Source organism: Homarus americanus, unplaced genomic scaffold, assembly GCF_018991925.1.
Source record: "Homarus americanus isolate GMGI-L3 unplaced genomic scaffold, GMGI_Hamer_2.0 scaffold22250, whole genome shotgun sequence".
Taxonomy (NCBI): Eukaryota; Metazoa; Arthropoda; class Malacostraca; order Decapoda; family Nephropidae; genus Homarus; species Homarus americanus.
In genome coordinates, this window is record NW_024741189.1 from 11,558,492 (window position 1) to 11,576,581 (window position 18,090).

At 39.6% G+C, this 18,090-nt stretch overlaps 1 protein-coding gene across 1 annotated transcript in view; it reads left to right on the forward strand.

Moving 5' to 3' along the window:
- Positions 1-12,424: 12,424 nt before the first annotated feature.
- LOC121875784 (probable inactive protein kinase DDB_G0270444) overlaps positions 12,425-18,090 on the forward strand; it is a 30,473-nt gene continuing 24,807 nt past the window's right edge. Inside the window, exon 1 of the mRNA XM_042380480.1 lies at positions 12,425-12,564. The gene's annotated coding sequence lies outside the window, so the exon portion shown is untranslated. The remainder of the gene's footprint in view (positions 12,565-18,090) is intronic.

Sequence of the window (18,090 nt, forward strand, 5' to 3'; positions counted from 1 at the left end):
GGGGAAATGTCCCAGCGTGGATAGAAGACTTTCTACATGACCGCAAGCAATGTGTGATGGTTAATGGCACGAAATCATCATCTGTACCCGTGTATGGGGCGCGCTGTTGTTTGTTTGCTTCCTAAATGACATGCCTGACACTGTACATTCCTCCATACAAATGTTTGCGTATGACGCCAAGTTATTTCTGGAAATTAAGAACCAAGCAGATTGTGAAGAGTTGCAGAAGGATCCCTGTAAGTTCCAAGAATGGTCGAATAAATGGCTGCTGAGATTCGATGTCACTAAGTGTAAGAGGATGCACCTGGGACGTATCAACGGTATGTCCCAACAGGATGAAGAAACTGCACTATTTGAGACTGAATGTGAGAAGGACCTACAGTGTATTGTTAAGCCGAGGCATAATTTTGCATTATAATCTTGTAAACTAGGTGTTTTGATTGTTTTCTGTCCCATGCAGCAGTTATTTTGGGTAAATTTAATTAAATTTTCGTGTATGTATTGATGATATTGATGTATTAATTATGTAGGAACATTCTAGAATGTATTGCATAATTTTTTTCTGATTTGCCTCTTATTTTCAGCCTAGATCATTCTAGAATTCTCCAGGCAGGTCTCGAGCCGACCTCCTGCGTCTGGACATCGCTAGAATGTTCTAGGCGTCTGACGAACCGTATATAAACTGGAGCGGGCTGCCTTGGGGCATTTAGTTGCTCGCCTCACCTACTGTAAAGACTAAACCTAGCAGAACAACTGAAGACAATTGTTGTGCAAGTATTGTGGAATTGTTGTGATTATTATTAAGTGAGTAGGCTAAGGAATTGTACACTGGCAGTGTGATAACTATATATTCGAAGTGTGGAATCAAGCTGTGAAGCCATCACCCTCTTACAGTGTTGTGAAGAATTACTGTTTATTAAAGAAGACTACAGTGCACAAGTGTGTTTCTGTGACCTGGTGGAAATCTACCTGCCTGTTGTTTGTCTGTACACAAACCGATCGTCGGGGAATTACCGGAGACTGGCGGGACAGCCAGTGGTAATTCGACAACTCTAGTGAGATATCAACTGCTCTGAACATACAACCCTAGCCGCTGGTAACCAGTGGTGGAAGCTAGCTAAGCGGTGAAAGGAGGAGGGTCGTAGCGTTGACAATGAGCTGAAGTTCTCGGGTCATTGCGAGAAGGTAAATCAGGCAAATAAATTATTAGGTCTTATAAGAGGGTCGTTCAGATATCCCTCGTAACGATCTTCAAAAGTGAAGTGCTTCCCCACCTGGTCCTCTAGATATACCACTACCAGGGACTCAGTTGATTGAAAATGTCCAAAGGAGGGCCGCCAGACTGATGCCTGCACTACGGCACCTCAGCTACCCTGAGAGATTGGAACACCTGAACTAGCCTAGCTTATACTACAGACGGGAAAGGGGGGACCTAATTGAGGTGTATAAGCATATCAAAGGGCACTACACAGTCGAGTGTCCTTACCTGGAGCTGGCGGATGCTCGCCCCACAAGGGGTCACAGCTCAAGGTTGAAGAAGCAGCCCGCCGGTTAGATCATTTTCGAGGGAAACGTCACAGAAGAAAAGTGTCTTAGAATAGTCTAAACTATTGATTACGAAGATAAAATTCTTAAGATTCCCGTGTTGTCCGAAAGTAAAAATTTACTCATCTTAATTTACCTATACTGTATTTCAGAGACTTCTTATTCATTTATATATATAACTAGCTGGAACTTTCGGGATAAAGCTAGGATTCCATTTACGCGTTTGCAGTGCGTTTGCGTTTTCAATCGCTACAGGGAGCGACTGGCATGTACTGCAAACGCATAACTATAACGCAACCGTGCCATTGGAAACAACCGTGTACACTCACGCGCCATAGTTTCGATGCACCCTCTACCCTTACTCCTGACTCGATGTTTTTAGACTCGAAGTCGTGGCCTTGGCTTCATACCGAACGCCCCCCCCCCCACACACCCATCGTTCAGTGGTGCAATGTGGTAGCTCGAAGTTTCGCTGGATTGTACGAATAGCAGTTCATGGTGTAATATTTGTGAGGAAATATGCACGAAACAGGTTTTTTTTTAGTGATTTCACAACACTTTATTTATTATCACTATACTTAACATCACTATACAAGAGGGACCGTTAGGTTTGCAGCCTTGACTACGACTTCCTTTGAACCAGGCGTAGGGGTAGAGGGTGCATCGAAACTTTGGCGTGTGAGTGTACATTTAATGTGATCTATTTTTGGCGCTCGCACAAACGCATGAATGGCATCCTAGCTTAAGAGATATGATGGCGTAATTTATTTGGCTGGAGCGTGTTTAAAGAGTTATTTTAGAAAGATATAGCAATGACTAATCATGATATTTGCAGATAAGTGTTTACGTTGTTGTAAAAACAGTATTGCAAAGTACAGCTGTTAGAATGTTCAGGTATTTTTAGTGATGATACTATGATGCTGTAATATTATAATAAGGGGTACAACCTGTGAAAAGATTAGTCTCGGACTAATGTTAAAAGAAATTATCGACTATTGAGTTGTTGCTAACTTATCACTGCATGTGATAGGTACAGTGCAGCTGATCACAGCTGTAATAACTCTGGTATGGAGAAGAAGGTTGTGGGAAGGACAAATATTTGGCAGGGGAGACGCCGTCGCCTCCGCCACTTCTAATACTTGCAATGTTAATGACTGCTCCCTCTCCCCTTCACACTGTCCTTCCCCCTATCGCATCTCCCCCTTTCCCTTGGCCCTGCCTCACTCTCACGCTGTGACTCATTCATTAGTAAACATCGGCGTTCATACCACTGCATAGCTCATAAACGCTTCTTTTATATTTACGTATAACGAAGTCATGATTTGCCAGTGTATTGAGCTATTATTTTTTAACATAAGAACATAAGAAAATAAGGAGTCTGCAATAGGCCGGTTGGCCTGTGCATGGCAGCTCCTGTCGAGAGTTACTTCCACTCTGTCATCCATGAATCTATCTAGCCTCCTTTTGAAATAGATGTTTCCCTTCAAAGGTAAGTCGTAAAACTTCAATATTAATAATAATAATAATAATAATATTAGTATTATTATTAATCAATTAATTCAAGAAATACGATACGAAATTGAATACATCATAAAGGTACATAAAAATGGTACAGAATCTATTGTCAGCCACACGTTTGAGACGCTTTGATACTACCTGTAGCCGTCAGACCCGCTCTCACTGGGATCACAGCTCTCATAAAACAATGATAAAAAGTCAAAACAGAAACCTGGAATTACGGTATGTGAAACTTGACTTTTTTTTCTTCAGTAGATCGATACTATACGCTGCATATCTCATACTTCGGTTTGCATGTTTTTTTTTTTTTTTTTTTACCTGTTCATGCTGAGGCCAGCTGCCCTAACATCCGCCTCCAAGCCTAGAATAAAATTTATTTTATATATTGATGCATGATAAAATGAAACCTTGGCACTCCTGTGCGGAAATTGTAGCAGTCGGTCTGAGGGTGGACACTCAACAAAATTTATAGCCAGATACTACACATATTATTTTGTATCATTATGTACCATAATTATGATTGTGTTTTCAGGCTATGAATAGTCAAGAAACCAAGGTCAATTGCAATTTGTGATGACACGTCAATATAAATTATTAAATATGGACTTAATGTTTCTATCTAGGGTTGTCAGTCTATACTATTGCTGCAGCAACTACATTAGCAAACATTTATTCCTTAATTAGTAAACTCTAAATTAAAAAAAAAGAAATATTGAATTTTGTATCTTCTGTACTGATGTAATTTCACACGTATTTTTGCCAAACATCCAGATAATGGCTTCGCAATAAGGAAGTGGCTATCAAATAGAGTATCTTAGGGTTGGCGACCACAGTCCTCCACTTTAAACGTTTTCGGGCTGTTTTTATTAATACTCCAAGATTTTGTATCTCTCTAGGGAACCAGTTTTTAATTTTATTCATCCATCCCAGTCTCTGTCTTCCCCTAGCCTTCCTACCCTCAATTTTCCCCATTAATATTTTTTTTACTATCCCCCCACATCGCCACATAAAGTTAGCCACTGGTGGAGGAATGCTGGTGGGCTTCCGGGATCAGGGTAGGTTGCCAGCTTCTGAGTAACGGTGACGAAACCTTGGACTTGACATTGGCATAGGACTGCTAGGGCATTGACTCATCACAGCCAAAAGGATTCAGAGGCAGCATAGGTATTCTCTTTACGATTCTCGGTGCCACTCTAAATATAATCACTATTGGCGGCTGCATCCAACATAGCGATATTATCTAGGAGTTTAACTTTGATATTATGAGATAAGCGACTCCTTTGTTGAAAGATTAATCCATTACTCCTTTAATAACTTGTAGACAAGAATATGCCAGGAAGATAAACTTATAATTGCTTCTATAAAATCTTCACACAAGTACAGTACACATTGATTCAGAATGTGCATAGACAGTACTGGTATAACAATTTACACGTACAAATAATGGTAAATAACAAGTCAATTCGACCAAGGATAGCTGAACAAAGGCATTATGTGCTAATTTCCAGCAGTGTCCTTTGCTTAGACTGGAGGACTAATGAGCGACAATAAATCTAAAAATAAAAAGCAGTTGATCACAATTTGTGGGAGTAGGTTAGGGTGGTGTGCGGGGGAGGACGTTTTTCGTCGTTAAACACCACCCATCACTATATATGTGCGGTTTTCCTCTTACTAACAGTGCAAGAGCCAGCTGGTCTCAGTCAGGTGGCGGACAGGGAAATTTATACAAACACTTCAACCACCTTTATTATGGTGTGTATTGGATACTTCTTAAAATAAACCCAGGTGGCCTTAGTATATGAAGCACTGTTGTAAAGCGCGCTAGATTTTTTTTTTTAATTTTGGTAAATTGTTTTATGATTCGGCATTGTACGTTATGACCTGTTAATGTTCACTCTCGTTCTGACCCCCGGCGGATTTATAACTTTTTTTTCCCATTGGGACACATGACAAACTGTTATCAGCAATGGCAGACCATGTAGCAACATGATACTGTATACAATTAACCAATTATAGGAATTGCCTTGAGGATTCTCATCAGAGGATCCCCTTATACTGTACAGAACAGTGTTAAACTACAAAAGTACTGCATTACATTAAAATAATTCTAAAATAAATTAACGTTTTTCTGTGAAATATTATATACACAGGAAACATTATTACCCCCGAGGAACCTGTTTCTTAAATCTTTTACCTATATTAAGACCTGGTATTTTATATTTTTATTAACTTCTCTTGTTTGTTTAAATTTAGTTTTTTTAACCACTAGCAAATGAATTTCAGTAGTATGAATCTTCTGCTAATACGAATTATTTGGATATGATTTTCTTAGCGTCAAACAAGCAATCAAAACACTTCATACAAATCGCCCAAGATGGCTCTTTCAAATAACTCAGGGGGCGGGGCCCGTTTTGACAGCCAAGTGTGCGCAGTATAACCAACGCGAGACACCCCATGATGTATGGTGCCAATCTAATTATCTATAAAATACCCCCCCCCTAAAGTTGTATGTACTCCGTTCCTTTGATTAACACCGTGTGACCAAAGAAAGAACGTGATAGATGCCACGGCTCAACTCAACAACCCCCAAGATAACATTGCTATGGCTGCAAAGACCCAGGCGTTGACGGTTATTAGCAAATCAACATAATGAAGCACGCAAGTAGTCAATCAAAGTATTAAAATAACTCAATTCCTTGATAACAATGCTACATTACAGTGGATTTGTGGTCTACGTATATGATTAAGATCTTTGGCTTCATGCAGCTGTGTTCCCAACTTACAGTAAGTGTGCAGAGTACAGTTTTTACAGGGTTCAAGTTATTGCCGCACATGAAAATATAAGAATACACATGACTGGTTGAATTAAACTGAAATAACTTCAGAATTGTATTAACTAGAGGAGTTCCTTTAACGAGTTCAAAATTAAGATACAGAAAAATGTTCTACGATTTTATCTTATTTTTAGTGTTGAATGAATGTATCTTGCTAAGGTAGTGTCAGTATAATTTTGATGTTATTTTAGACGTTAATTTTTTTTAACATATTCGTTAACCTTCAAACCATCGAATTCACCGAACAAAGAGAGTAGTTAGCGTTCGTTCATAGATTTATTTGATGAGACACCAAGTTATTGTGCATCTGGACGTTTTATCGAATACGTATTTACACAAAATATGAGAACAACTACCTACCCAAGGCAACTGCTGAATACAAGCTCGCTGAATATCTTAACAAGTTGCCCGGAGAGGAGCGAATGGCTGATGATACACGATACACTGTGGTCTGCCGCGAGTATGGAGTTCCTCTAGCAAGGTATTTTGTGAACAGGAAAGGAGGTGGGGGAGAATGTTAATATACGACGAAGGGAGGCAGGTAGGTAGTTAAAATGACATTTTATCTCGTTTCAGGCATTATGGTTGTGTTATATATAATAATTCATGCTGCTCGGTTTTGTAAATAGGAAAGAATGTGAGGTAGTGAGTTAGTGAGAGATGGAGGATGTGATTATTGCACAATAAAGACTCATTGTGTATAATGAGGGAATATGGCCACCACTGCTAGCATCCATCTTTCATTACCTCAGCTGTAAATCTATACCCCTTATCCCATAATGCAACTGGGTCGACTGGGGGCATTCCATTCAGTGGCCGGCTGCGTGACTGGAACGCAACCGAGCGGACCCGAGTTCGATCCCCGGACAGGGTGGAACTATGGTCAAGTTTCTTCACGTCATTTGCCTCTGTCTATCCAGCAGTAATTGGGAACCTGGATGTTAATCGATTTGCGGATCATGTTCCGGGGTAATGGTTAGCCAGTGGAGTTGTCCGGTCTTCTCGGACTTGGGGTGTAGTTGTTGTGTTGGCGACAGCTTCTACACCTTAAACAAATTCACGCCTAGGTGGCCTTGGGCCGGCCATCCTCATTACACGATGGGTAACCATTATTATATTGAGTGCAATAGGAGCTCGATCGCCGTCTCACTCATTCTTCATAAAGGTATTACTGTGGTCTTATGAAAGCAGTTTAGTTTCGTGAGCAGGAAGGAAGGCTGGCCAAAGAGTCATAACATCATTGTGTTTTATACAAGCGGCTCAGATAAGAGGTAATTGTCACGGACTTTATTATCGTTGATAATTATGTGGGACGTGATGGTTATCTTGTGTTAGGTAAGGAATGCTGTACAGTTTGTGATAGGTTGGGCGTTGTCGGTTAAATGGTTTTTTGGGAGCTGGGGTTTGTGAGTGAATATTTAAGGCGGGATTGTATAGTATGTGCATGGTTAAACTGGGTGTTGTGTAGATATTTTGTTCTTAAAAAATGTGTGGTATGGAACTTGTTGCGACTGACTAACAGCTGGTTAATTGATATGAGCGGCTACGTACTATTGGCCTTGTATGTACAGTATTAACGAAGCACGTGCACGTTGTGTAAGGTGAACCTGGTGTGTAAAGGTATGTAGTGGGGGTTTATACGAAACATGCAAAGATTATGATGTAATATGTGAAGTGAAATGGTTATATACAGCGTGTGATTTATGGTGGCGTTACGGAGACGCTGGGTGTGAATTTAGTGTGATATGGACGCTTGTGGCATGGGATATGTCCTACGTGTAGGTATAGTCCTCGACAGGTGAGGATCTCAACAGCTGTTAGCCTTTACACACCTGTTGGTTAATCAGGTGACTCACACTTCAGAAATATGAGAATGCTTAAGGTCACTGTATCGGGGTTTGGTGTGTGGTCCAAGAGGTGCGAGCATAGATTTTTGTGTGTATATATATATCTCGTTTTGTGTATGTGTATTTTGTTGTGATTACACGTGTACATGTCTTGTCGGTTTAAAAGTTTGTGTGAAATTACATGTGAGCATGTTATACGTACCTATGTTTATGTACATGTATGTATAATAATAATAACAATAATAATAATTAACGGTTTATTAAGATAACATGGCAGCCAGAAGGCTGAAAATATACAATAAACAGAGATAATAAGTTACATATGGTGAAATTGGGGAGTGGATCGCTTGATTGACAAAAGCTTTTACGATAAAAAGATAAGAAATATAGTCAACATATAGATTAACTAAAGATCTGGTACTGTGGGAGCTGGTCTTGTAAACAGTCTTGTGGGAGACCTTAGCTTTCGTCTTTATTCAAGACATCTTCAGAGGCAACTGAATTTACAGGGGTTGAGAGAGGCTTATATTCATAGGGTGACCTTACGAAACATCAAGCCAGGTCAATGACATGAGATCCACTAATCCACACACCACCACCACCATCACCGCAAACAGAAGAGGAGCTTATGAAAATGGGTGACGTAACTAGTCATGCCAAGTCAGGTAAAAAATATGAGACCCACCAATCATCTAACCTACATCTACCTCAAATGCTTTCAAGGCATTTTTAACCTTGGGCCACTAACAAATAAATTTATGTAACATTTTATCAGTTTTGTATTGACCATAACTTAGGTTTATAGAATTCATTTCCCTAATCAAAGTGCACTGATTTCAGATGCTGTTCTAATATTATACTTGCGCTGTTTTATTCTAAGTTACAATGCTTTCCCAGTCTGACCTACATAATTTCCATTATAATTGCTATATGGAATGCAATAAACACTTCCATTTACATTCCAGGTTGGGCTGTTCTTAATTAACATACTAGTAATAGTTGAGACATACTTAAAAATAACATTAATTTTTAGTAATTTAAAGGATTGAACTAACAGGACAAATTCATTGCGATAAGGTAGTCAAAATATTCTTAAATGTAGGAACTTGTCTAGTATGAGTGCAATAGACTTATTTTTGGCCCTTTTAAGACAACAATCAACAAACCTGAAGGGTAGCCAAGTTTTTGTGCAATGAACTAAATGTGTTGCAGTTCTTCTTCAATAAATTCAGTCACAAATACGCAAACATCTAAAAAAACACAGCAGAAAAAAGCTGACATTTTGGCAGACTCTAGATGACTCAATAAAAAATGTATGAAACTGACTACCTGTGCAGGCTTTCTGTACGCCTTAAATTTATAGGTGTGACCATTTCTCATAATAAGCACATCAAGAAATGGAAGGGATCCATTTATTTATCTTTCAATTTTGAAGGTAATACTAGGGACAAGATCATTAAGCTTGTCTAAAAATTCCAGCGGGTCCCTGTTTTTAAGCCAAAGACAAGAACATCATCTACATATCTATACCATGGAGGAATAAAATCACTTATGTTGGGTAGTAATTTAGCCTAAAAAAACCTCAATATAAATACAGGCTAAAGGAGCAGAAAGACAATTACCCATACCAAATATTTGTTTGTAAGACTTTCCATTTGCCCTAAAAACATTATCAGTAACGCATAACTCTATCAATTTGAGAAATATATCATGCTCAATAGTCAAATCTAACAGATGCAATTTATCTTTAAGGAATAAAAGTAGGTCATTCACTGGTACTCTCGTGAAAAGTGAATTTACATCAAAGCTTATTAATTTACATGGTTCATTGTGTTTCTCGAGTTTATCAATTAAATAAATGCTGTTATGTATATGTGAATGAGATATCTGGACTGTAAGAGGGGATAGCATCCTAACCAACCACTTGGATAATTTGTAACAGAACTCACGATAGGACGTAATGGATTATTAGGTTTATGTGTTTTGATCAATCCATACATACTGTATAAGGTAAAGTGAAATTGATTTGAGAGAACTGTTTGATGAGATCTGGGTTCTTTTTCAATAATTCCTTCATTTTAGAATTAGATAACTTATTAATAATTTCCAGGGGATCTTTTCTAAGCTCACAATAAATGCTTTCATCACTTAGTAAGGAATTCATCTTATCATTATAGTCGCTTTTATCCAAAATTACAATAGCATTGGATTTGTCAGCCTTAGTAATATGGATATTCGCATTACTCTTCAAGTTTTTCAAGGCTGTTTAAAATCTTTTTGGAATGTTTGAAACCATTTACCTACGTAAAACACTATGTATACAACCTTCAGCAATGGAAATATCTTCATTTGTAACATCTATCGACTTATTCTTTTCCAGGTTGATTATACCTTTAGCAATAGTAAGTGGATTAACGGTGCGCTGAGCATTACAAAACTTCCTACCTCTTATCCAACTCAGAGAAGGCTTGATTGTCTAGATTTCTTTATCTTCTTGGAAGACAAGACTTGGGGAAAACAAATCATCTCTGCATTCTTTCAAAAACTTCAATTTGTTTTTGAGACAATGAGCTTTCGGCAAACTCTTCTTGTAGTTACGGTAGATGGGGCGAAGATGATGTTGACAGATTAAGGACACGTTTCCATTTTGGATCTACAATTCTACATGAAGTATGTATGTATATATTTAGGCGACTTGTGATTGCGTGTTTGCCCCTGCCCCCTCGATCACCTGTCTTCACTGTTGCTCAGAGATCAACAACTTTCCCTCTTTGTTTTCCCAGTGAGGCTCACACCGTCACGACGAGGGTGCCGTGACCTTGTCTTATGACGTCATCGTCTTCTCATGACGTCATCGCCTTCGTGGCGTCACTGTCTTCTTAGCTGACTTGCAACCGACTGTTTTCTTGTTTGCCATCACCACATGGCCGTGTGCTTTCAGAGCTCTCTTACCTGTGATGTTATGGTGTTGCTGTTTTAATGTATTGAAATAAGACATTAAGAAAATATGTTCAGTTGGAAGAATTTGTGTAAATTTTCCGGATTCGATTTCATCTTTATTATCATGAATTTGCTTTATCGGTATTACTAAATATAGTAAATGTTGTATAATTAAAAATTTTTTGCTTCGCTCAAGTCTAGGGAAGAATCCGACTTTCACTCAGCACTTCATGAAGGATGTTTTACCCAGTAAGGACATTTATGTTTCACACAAATCGACTTTATTGTTGAGGCTGTCTGACTCATGTTTATATAACAGCAGAAACAAAATATATAGGAGCAGAAACAAAATAAAGTAGCAACAACAGCAACAATAGTAGTGGTGGTACTGTCACCAGTAGAAGAAAATCCACAATAAGAGTATCGGAAACAATCCCAGCAATAATTAAGAAACGATACAACCTTGCCCATGATCACGGGTGGTACTGTACTGTAAAATCGTTAACACATACCCATTAAAATGCATATGTAAAATTTGTCGTACGAACCGCTTCCATCATCTACAGGTGATTGTAATGTTTTTTATAATAAATTAGGTGATGGGATGTAAAAAAAAACGTATGTAATGCGCTGTAATAATACTTGGGTTAAGAATTATAAAAAAGGCGTCACTAGAAGCCACAGTGCCGTGTATTACCAGGAAACGCGTCAGGTAAAAGATTAAACGTATGTTTCCAGGAGCGTTGATGCACAGGCGTTATATGCTTTAAAGAGACAATCCTGGGTTTAATATTGGCCGTAGTCAGTGACTTTGATAATAATGGTAATAAGTAGTATGAATGGTATTGTATGTTGGTATGCTTTGTACACCTATAACTGTAGCGATAGTAGTTGTAGTTATCCAGTATGCACACACACACATATACATACATATATATATAATATAATATATACAATACTAATGCTTTTGATATCGAGGGAAGAGTTGAAGCTAGGGAGGCTGTTAGAATCCACTAATACTTTCCTTTTCTCCAAATTCTTCTTATACGTAAACTTCTATTAGGGCATTTCCGAATCTCCATGTGGTGGACGCAAGGCTAGCACGTGCAATAAGTCTTTGTTTGGCAAGTCTGTTGCTACTTGAAATCAGCTTTAAGTGGCAAGAATGCAAATTTTCTGTGTTCATTTACAAATAAAAGTTTTATCATATATAAATTTAGAAAAATGAAGGGTGCATATATTGTTGTAAAACTGTATCAATTTTTTTCGTTTATTTTCATTGTTATTTCTATGACAAGTATTGGAGATGTCACCTTTAAAGGTTCGCTTACGTTATTTTTTCAGTATGCTGCAACTCTTTTCATAAATCTGCGTATAAAGCTTACCGCACTTATAATTAATCTTAAAGCGTGATTTTTAACATCTTATACAAAATACATTAGCATTTTTGAAAAGTGTGGGGAGGGTCGAGGAGTCACTCTGACTGCTCATTGGATGGCCTGGTCACATGACCACACCCGCTACAGTTGCCAGCCTTTGCTTTTTTTATGTCCTCATGCCAATTTTATTACACATTTCATATTTTCTCTGGCAAAACTTTGAGCTTCCGTGAGTTTTATCATCTATGTATAACACGGATGGTCATTTGACTTCAGTAAAATACAAGAAAAGGCAGGACACTTGGTCCTCGATGTGAGCAGGAACGCTGGGAGGAGTGGTATCAGGCTTCCCATCCGGCGCGGTGAACGTTATCATTCTGGGCCTGGATGGTGTAGTGCTAGCACCTACCTCCTCGTCCTTACTGTGCTCTCCAACATTGTATATTATAGTTTACTGCTCTGTGTAATAACCCCCAAGAAAGGGTACGTTACCCTTATAAGGTTAGTGAGTTCAGTGGTTTGCGCGCGCTTTAAATGCTGATTTGATTTTTAAGCTTTACGACTGCCCTTGCTTAGGATTTGAAATATGTAGTTTTCAGGTGTAGTTGCTGGTATACTGTAAACAAGGTCTGGCGACCACACCTTTGCCTCGAAGCGTTGAGTACTCATCAGTCAACTGTCATATTATGTGATGAGTGTTTGGTTGTGGCTTGTATTGATGGCCTATGTTGTATACAGTGTGCCTTATGATCGCATTGGAAATAATATCTGTAATGGAAATATCGACTTTGATAGCTTTAATTTCTTGTACTGACGTGTGGGTGTGTGTGTGGTAGAGCTGCTTTATTACATGGGTGTATTGTGGTAATTTTGTTAGGACTTATGGTGATAGTTGTTTATTACCGTCCCCGTTATGTGTCGTATTGATTTAAAGCTCTTTAATATTTAACGTGTTTAGATCAGAAAACGGTTATTGTGGTAAAAGATGTATTGTGCCTGGTTATTGACGTCAGTATTTTTACAGTGCCGTATCGTTTAAAGGTGTCTGTTACTACGAAGCTGTATAATGTGTTAGTAAAGAGTTCCTGGGAAGTGCAGCTTCCCTCTTAGGCGTTTAAATGTTGATACGTTAAAGGTTCTTAATGTCACCGGTTTAAATATCTTGGTATTTGTATGAATTTATCCAAGCTATTTTGTTGTGGTAGTGTAGTGATGAATTAACATGTCCTTTGACTTGTAAATATTAGTTTATAGCGTTGAAATGTAGATAATTTAACCTTAAGTAACTTTAACCTGTAAAGTTACGTAAGAGTTTAAAACGTGGAAACGCGATACAATAATTTATCAGTAGAGGCGTGAATGTATTATGGTTGAATTGAAAAATATCGTTCTGTTTTTAGAGATTAAATATAAGGACACAAGCACCGAAATATATTAATATAAGGAGTAATAGCATTGGGAAGTAACTAGTGTTTCCAGAGCTGGGATGGGAAATGCTTCGGGACGTTTTTTTTTTTCGCTCTCCACTCAGAGGCGGATCTTGGAAGATAAGTCATCAGCGTATTTTTTTTTGTCGGAGCTGCAGTACCTCGTTTTAAGAAAGATAGCTAAAGTAGGGCTGAGAGATGGGCTGATGAGAGGACTAAAGGGGCTGGGAGAGAAACGGGTGAGAGGACTAAGATAGGGCTGGAAAAAGGGCGGGCGAGAGTTAAAGTAGGGCTGGGAGGGCCTGGTAAGATGCCTTGGAGAGGGAGAACGTCAAGCCTTAACTGTATATTCTAGTAACCTAATTACGACTTCCGTTTCCTGTATGAGCATCGCGTGTCCAGCCTCCTCGACACTCGGCCCTTGTCCTGACCGCCTGGAGAGTACCTTACAATGACAGGCGCGTACACACGGACACTAAGTACATAGACGAGATTCCGAACAAACGTACATGGCTATACTGACAAACGTGTATGTACACGTGGACGCGCACTGTACACCAGGGTTCATAAGTACACAAGGAAACACATGAGTATACAAAAACACAAGTGAACACTAGCACCCTTGGACACACTATAAACAAGAACACATGGATACACAGGCACGCAAAGATACACATGAACACACTCAAGGACAAATAAGTATACTGTATACTCCAGCACACGGGATCACACGTAAACATACATAATCGGCCACGCACGTCAGGTCAACTGGGAACCAACTTACTCCCCATAGGCTTACCAGACCCCCACATACGGGCCCATGGACACGGGGAGTACTCTCGCGCACCAACGTGAAAGTACAGTACGTACAGTAGACGCCTTGACGAGATCCACACACACAGTACTATTGTTGTTCTTTAAGATCTAGTGGTACACTGTACTTACCCAGTTCTCAGAATTAAACTGAATTATGATTGTTTCACACACACACGCACAGCCAAGCACGTTTAAATGCATTGTTTACCATGAGCACCTATCCCGGAAGTATTAAGGAGAGTGTGGAAGCATATTAATCTTTATATTGAGCGTTGATGCTATAACACGAGGACAAATTGCCGAAATAATTTAAACGCGTTGTGAAACCCCCTAAGAACATACTGTATAAATGATTCGCTCTTTTTCTCTTTTTAACTTTGGAGATTGATACAACTAATTATATTTATTCCTTTCAGTAACGTTAGCGATATTTTTTATTTCCTGCGCCGCCCCCATTCCTTGGTAGCTAAAAGGAACATAGTAAATTTTAATGGGAGTTGTTGTCTAAAGGTTGAAGCTGGACATAATTGGGTTTAGTCAATGAAGCACTAAAATATATTTAAACAACTGAGTGTGAGTCAAGGTATAATCGACTATTTGTGTGCTACCTTTGTTTTTCCACCTGGCAGAGAGAGTCCGACCTTGAGTGATGTGTCATGAGGTAAACACGAGCTAAGCGGCGCTCTGGGGCGATGATGAGGAAGGGGCTACAAGAAGCTGTTACCGGTTTTCTGAGGGGTGTAGCGGCTGGCAAGTCTCCGAGGTGTGTAGGGGCTCACAGACGGTGGAGGGGGTGACTCAGGCCACACTTGTTGGAGACCTTGGGTAGGTTCTATTAGTTACGTGGTACACCGTGAATAGGATGACTTAGTGGAGGACTGTAGGTGAGAGTGTGGGACTGTGAGAGTTTAAGAAGCTTATAATGTGTGTATTCCAAGTATGATTGAATTGTCAATAGAAATTATTGTAAAGAAAGTAAAGGTAAAATACATGGAGGGGTAATGTGAGAGCTGTACCGGAGTGAGAGTGTCACCAACAAGAGCCTCTGACACAGGGTCTACGACTTTGGTGGACGTGAACTTGTTTTAAAAGGAGAAGTGAAAGTTATCCTGCCGTGACGTGACTGGTTTTCTGCAGGCTACTTACACCCATTCATGGCAACACCTACATCCATACAGAGTCAGTCATGTCTGCATCACTTGCTGTCATGAGACTCGTGACTAATATAAGTACATGTAATCATAGTTTCACTGATACAGTCATGACTTGACTGATACATATTCATGGATTCACTGATATAGAGTCAAAGCTTCACTGATATATAGTCATGGCTTCACTGATACAGTCATGGCCACACCAACACTTCGCCATGTTCTCACCAGTATACCTGCACACACTTGAGGGCACCTGTACCTATTCAAGGCTACATGTACAGTACATGCTTCATGGTCGTATTCTCAATCATGATGGTTCACATGGCTGCCCACGTAGTTGTATACACATGCGGGGGTGTATGTAAATTTGCCATTATTTTTTACACATTGTTATTGTCTCATATATGCACAGAAAGACCACTGTACACATGTAGTTTTGTCTCTTGTAGAATAAATTGCATATATAGATACAAAAACAGTGAACAGGTACAGGCATACAGTCAAGGCTACGGGCATCCCGATACACACGGGAACGACACGAAACCTTCACACACACATAAGAGTGACGACCACATAAGTACACTCACATTTATGTAAAGATATGTGGACATGTGTTGGTGAGGTACATGTCTCATAATCCTCATATTGTATCCACCACCACAACCTCCCACTTATCATCACCACAATCTCCCACTATCATCACCACAATCTCCCACTATCACCACCACAACCTCCCACTATCACCACCACAACCTCCCACTATCACCACCACAACCTCCTCCCACCATCACCACAACCTCCTCCCACCATCACCACAACCTCCTCCCACCACAATCTCCCACCACCACTTGCGCCACCATACCACCCCATCACAACCTCTAATCCGCCTCCACAACCACAATATACCCCCCCCCCCACATCACACACACACCTGCAAGTCGGGTGATACATATGTATACTATGTACATGGTGTACAGTATATTCCGACAATTCACCTCTTATCAAATACACTCGTATAATGTTTTTCCCGTCTGAGGTGGAATTCACGTCCTGACTCCGTTGTCACCTCTCTCGATGTTAAGACCAACGTCACTTAACACCTACGTAATTTAGTACAGGACTCAGTTTTTCTTCTCATGTGTTCAATTTTTACATGGTACAACAACAAGAACATAAGTGAACAAATAAACCCAGTGAAAATGATCTCAGGGTAAAGAAATAATTAAAAGGAGAACATCAGGCATTCCCTATTTCATCCCTTACCCCCCCCCATCCCCCTCTCTCCCCGCCTCTCCCCATCCCCCTCTCTCCCCATCCCCCGCCCCTCTCCATCCCTCGCCTCTCCCCATCCCCCTCTCTCCCCCTTCCCAGTAACATCAGTGAATGATTTTGTTTCAGTGTTTAAATTCGTAATTGATAAGGAGTCATGTTAAGGGTAAAAGTTAGCACGACACTTGTTTTCTAGAACCAGCGTGTGCGTAGCTTGTCTGTGGTACAAAAAATTCAGCCGAGTTAAGAGAAATATACGAATATTTCTCCCCAAGGCAATATATTTTTTTTACATGTATGATATCAGGTTCAAAGTTGTAAAGGCTGATTTCTTACACACACACACACACACACACACATATTAAAACAAACCTTCTTTATACACACATTCACAAAATTTCGAAGACAATATCGTGCCAACCTAGAGCTCCTGGTACTGTATAACCCTTAAGGTATTGTTATGGAACTTGATAGTTTTTTTTTATCACCACTTAAATTTGTGTTATGTAGAAAATGCATAAATCCACGCTCAAACTTCCCCAATATTCGTCCTTCCTGTGGGACCTCCTGACCTCGTTATTGTTCTGGTGTTCACAAATGCAGTAATATATTTTTTATTCGTCAATGAAAAGGAGGGACTTGTATTAGTAATTTATGTCTTACTGTTCTGCACCCATCATATTTGCATCTCTTATAGATTTTTTAATTAGTTGTTATTTATTAAATTTATTACTGTACCAGACACACGTAGTAGTAGTAGTAGTCGCGGTCTCGCTGTGCTGTGAGCCTTATTAAGGTGGATCCACACGAACACAACGTTGTCGGTAACGTGTGTTGGCAACTGTGTTATCAACAATGTTATGACAATTCCAGGAATGTTTGCAACATTAGTGTTGGGAACATTGTCGCTAGCAGAAATGTCAATCAAACTGACTGGTGTGGACTATGACTATTTCACATTTCCAACAATATTGGCATCTTTTGTTCAACATGTTGACGATATGTTACCAACATATTTCCGTTGGTGTGGATTTAGCTTAAGTTGAGCAGATGACTCACCAGTTGGCTAGTGATCGTAGCAATAGGCTGTAATATGTAATACTTTGCCATTTCTTCAATGTTGGTGTCATATCATAAAATTCACAATCTTGGCTTTCTTGAGTATGATTACGTAAGAACTTGTTCCCCTTCATCTACTGCCATCTTGTATGGCTTCAGGTCGTAAATGAACGCCGCAGTGTCGGCCAAGTGTAAATCGCCTTATTTTTTGTTGAGGTCCTCCCTTGCCAACAGCAGCGTCCTGGACGAGGAGTGGCAGCTCACACTGGCAGGTATAAAATCACTATAAACAGCGAATGAGT